Raw genomic sequence first — 4,444 nt, 5'->3', positions numbered from 1 at the left:
TATATATATATATATAAGAATAGATACTATTTTATATTTATTACTTGTATTATTTCAAAATTCATTCTAACACAAACCATATTACTCTTAGCTATTATAAATTCTTAAAATTATAATAACAAATATAATTTATATTAATAATTATAAAATTAGATATCTAATGATATCCAACAAGCATTGTGTATATGCTTGTTGGATATCAATATGATATAAAAGTTTTAATATTCAATATTCTGTTGCGAGACTGAATGAATAATTATTTTTCGAGAGCTTGTACTTTTCGGCGAAGAAATTTTAAAAATAAATTGGAGGATATCGAGAAGATATATCCTCCAACTTATTATCTATAATATCGGGATATTATCTAAGAGCGAATTAGATAGTCTGATTAACGCTTCGCAGGAGCGAATTAAATGGTCGTATTAACGCACATATCAGTGCATACGCATAGTTGCTTGCATAATAGCTAACTAGATTTGATTAATCGATTAGGTTGCGTATTCCTTAAGCGATGCAACGCGACGCGACTCGACGCGACGCATCTATTCAGATAAGATGTTTTCTCATATGAACGATATTGATCACTTTCATATTGTCAAACATTAACCATGGAAACGAATACAAATTATTAGCAAAATGACATATGATAATTTTAGATTTTTAAATTGAGTCTTTCATGCAAAATGTCAGTAAATTATTTAATAATTACTTTATTGCCATACCTTTCTTTACTTTTATTTTTTTAATGTAAGAAAACGAAAAATTTTTCCTATTTACATAAAAATCCTTATTTTAGGATATATTTCCGTAGGATTGGTTCGACGGCTTGAAGTAAACGAGTGTACTTAAAAACTTGAAACAAGAAGGTAATATGGAACCAAGGGTTTAAAGAGGCCTCTTTACAGAACTGAAAACAATGCATCGCGCAAACTACAAACGTTGTTATACTTCGAACTTGAAATATTAATTTTTTTTTAAGTTCATTTTTCTCTATTACTACATTCAAATGTACTCGACTGCGCTAGTTAGATATTCCTGATCATGGTAATTTATACAATAAACGTAAATCTCTCAGTACCCAGTACCTATTAAAATATTTATAATAAAATTTATATTTGCATTAAGAATACAACTTGCGAATAGTAGCGAATAAAAAAAAAATATATATATATATTTACATTATTTATTATTATAATAAAAACATAAATTGTTCCAATAACAATGTATGTTTAGAAAAAATTTTATAATATTCATTGTAATTAAAAAATGTCTTCATGTGAAAACAGCATTAAAACGTCAACTAAACCCGAAAAAGTGTTGACCAATCTTCTACGTATTAATGGTGACGTCAGCGAACATTTCAGACTCCAATTAGTCGAGGGACATGAATAATTGGAATTTAGCTCTTAATTATTACTTAATTAGCCACCAGCAGTATCAGCGACAGGAACGATAGTAACGAGAGTTACCCTTAGGGAAGAGTTTCAATGTGCACAATGCTTTTCGCTCGTTAATTTGACATTAATTTATAATTGATAATTATTTTTGGCCAACGGATTTTGTTCGCAGCTGGATTTCATTGCAAGCTTTCACGAGTGCCATGTACTTCTGAATATCAATTTGCCGGAAAAATTACCGTTATTGCCATTGCGTAAGCGACAATCATTTCACAGAAATTTGATAAATTTTATAAATTGCAGGTTTTTATAATTGCAACATACAATTTCATCGACAAAAATGTGCGTATATATAACGGAAAGATAATTGAGAAGTCGGTTAATATTATTTATTAATTCATTTTAAATCAAATCTATATAAATTTTTTAAAATTATTTTTTAAACGTTTATTTTTAACGTTTTTATTTATAACGTTTAATTAATATTTTTAAGTAAAGATAAATAAATTACAATTAATTATAATATTTATACTTAATTATATTAATACATAATAAAGAATGGCTCAACAGATTTAAATAAAAGAAATAAAAATAAGAATAGCTACGAGCCAAACCAAACAAATTTTAATGTACATATAATACAGTTGACATTAAACATAAAAATAAAACACGATCAAAATATATATCTACCTAAGACTAACGTTTCGACTACCTTCGGGTCATTTTCAAAGTTCTAAACTAAAATATGTATAAAACTATAGCGATTGACTAAAAAGACTAACATAAGTAAGTAATAATAAGAGTACAACGCCAAAAAAATAATTAAAAATAGATCTTCGCTGTTTAGGTCGTTCTTCGCTTTAATATCAATTGTAAGTAGTCGACAAAAGATAAATCCCGGATATGTGCCAAGCACTCAAATATCGCTGTATATCCAATGAAGAATATATATAGTTGTCAAATATCAATTCCCTGATATACGCCATGGTTCGATGACAAAGGATATTCACCAAATATAAAAAAGTAGCTGATAATGCCATTAAGTGAGCCAAATTCATAAGTTCTTCATACAAAGGTTAATCCAGATTCTACAGTATAAATTGAAAAGTATAAAAATAGACGTGTATAACATATGGATCCCATTAAACTATGTGAAATATATAATCTGTGTATAAATTCCATTAAAATATGTGAAATATATAATTTGTATATAATATAAAATTCAGTAATGTAAATAAAAGTGTTACAAATCAATATAACAGTACAGAGCAATAAAGCAAAATCCATAAAACGTTAAAATTATCTAAATGTGTCAGACCCTATAAAAAAATAGTACCAAAAAAAAATATACCTTAAAAGTGCGATGCGCAGTTAAATATAATAAAATTGTAAAGTCAGGAAAATTCGTTGAGTCCACAATTAAAACAGTGTAGTATTTAAAATAGAAGCAAACTTTCGACGAGAACCACTCTGTATTGTCAACCAGCAAGTAATGACAAAAGAATATCAGTAAAAAACTAACAAGAAAACTATGCAGAAAGGGTAGGAAAAGAAGGGGGAAAACTAGGAGGGGGAAAGAGATTGTATGATTGGAAGATAAGACTCCGGTAAGGCTTCCGTATCATTATGCCTGTTTAAGCTTGTCTCTGTTTCTTAATGTGAAAAATTACGCATAGTTCTATGGCCCGAGATAATCGAAGGAGATCCCGATTTCTTTCTTATGTCCGATATGTGCTCCTGTAATCTAGTTTTCAGTCTCCTCTTAATCTGGTCGACATAACTCGCCTCACAATCCTTACATCAAGTTTTATAAACCACACCCTGGTGGGACAAAGAGAGAGTCTACATGATTTTTCCTTCTTTTAATATAATTTTTCGAAGAGTTCGGAATTGTATAAGACAATTTGCAGCCAAATTTATAAGCTATAGGCAAAAATGTTCGGAAACATCCCTCACGTAAGGTATAACAGTACAATATTTCTGTGTGGCCTTGATTCTTTTATTTAAATCAATATCTATATTATTGTTATTATTATAAATATGGTAATTTAATCTCTTTTGAATCGTCGAAAAAATTAAATCTAGAGGGTATCCGTTGTCTAAAAAAATATTAATGATATCAGTCAAATTCTTTTGGTGAAATCGCAGATGAGATAGTAATACAATTCTATCAACCGCGCCAATAATGATATCCCGTTTATGATCGTTAACGACATTATCAGCGACTTTTTTATATTTGAATATCCTTTGACATCGAACTATATATCAGGGAATTGATGTTTGATAACTACATATATTCTTCATTGGATATACAGCGATATTTGAGTGCTTGGCGCATATCCGGGATCTATCTTTTGTCGACTACATACAATTGATATTAGAGCCTAAACAGCGAAGGTCTATTTTTAATTATTTTTTGGTGTTATACAGTTATTATTACTTACTTATGTTAGTCTTTTTTAGTCAACCGCTAGTTTTATACATATTTTAGTTTAAAACTTTGAAAATGACCCGAAGGTGGTCGAAACGTTAGTCTTAAGTAGATATATATTTTGATCTTGTTTTACTTTTATATTTAATGTCAACTGTATATGTACATTAAAATTTATTTGGTTTGGCTCGTAGCTATTTTTATTTTTATTTCTTTTACTTAATTTCTTTTACTTTCAATACTTTGACTATATATTGCAGTAATTAGATATAATCAGATACATAGGCAACCGAAAATAACTATAATTATAGTTGTTATAATATAAGAGAAATGGTTGAAATTATCATAAAAATTGTTGTTCATAATTATAATTATTGTCATTTTCGGTTATCAACTGCATATATTAGTTGATAGAACTATACATATATAGTTATTATTGCTAATATTATAGTAGCCATAATGATAATTATATACAGGGTGTTTGGCGACTACCGCATTTTTTGTCATACGTGGGTAGAACAGCCTATACTGAATCAAAAAATCCTGTACCATTTTGAGGTGTCAGCAATAGTTAACGAGATATTAACGTTTAAAAGATAGCCAAATACGCGCGTCC

At 28.6% G+C, this 4,444-nt stretch overlaps 1 protein-coding gene across 2 annotated transcripts in view; it reads left to right on the top strand.

Annotated features, from left to right (window-relative positions):
* Positions 1-4,444, top strand: part of LOC108765720 (visual system homeobox 2) — a 90,501-nt gene that overhangs the window by 48,740 nt on the left and 37,317 nt on the right. The gene's annotated exons all lie outside the window — the stretch shown is intronic.

The sequence above is a fragment of the Trachymyrmex cornetzi genome, unplaced genomic scaffold (genome assembly GCF_001594075.2).
Source record: "Trachymyrmex cornetzi isolate Tcor2-1 unplaced genomic scaffold, Tcor1.1 scaffold511, whole genome shotgun sequence".
Classification (NCBI taxonomy): Eukaryota; Metazoa; Arthropoda; class Insecta; order Hymenoptera; family Formicidae; genus Trachymyrmex; species Trachymyrmex cornetzi.
The sequence above is the reverse complement of the archived record's forward strand: the minus strand, read 5'-3'. Positions and strand labels throughout refer to the sequence as shown.